The following is a 302-nucleotide window of genomic DNA, read 5'->3' as shown; positions in this document are numbered from 1 at the left end:
TCTTGGGGAGGGTCCCTGCCCCTGGGGGGGGGGTCCCTGCCCCTAGGAGTGCCCATCTGAATTGGGGGGGGTCCCTAAACCACACAGGTCCCTCGCTGCTGGGACCCTCCCCCTTTATGGGGAGGGGTCCCCAGACCCTCACCATGTCTGGGGGGGGGTCCCTACTCCTACTGGGTGCTTTGGGGGGGGGGGGGGGACATCACTGAACCCCCCCCAATTCAGGGCAGAACCCCCTCCCCACTTTTGGGGGAGTCCCTGCCCCTCGGGGGGGTCCCTGCCCCTCGGGGGGGGGTCCCCACCCC

Source organism: Passer montanus, unplaced genomic scaffold (genome assembly GCF_014805655.1).
Source record: "Passer montanus isolate IOZ18808 unplaced genomic scaffold, ASM1480565v1 scaffold634, whole genome shotgun sequence".
In the NCBI taxonomy this organism is placed as follows: domain Eukaryota; kingdom Metazoa; phylum Chordata; class Aves; order Passeriformes; family Passeridae; genus Passer; species Passer montanus.
This window is presented reverse-complemented; position numbering follows the sequence as displayed.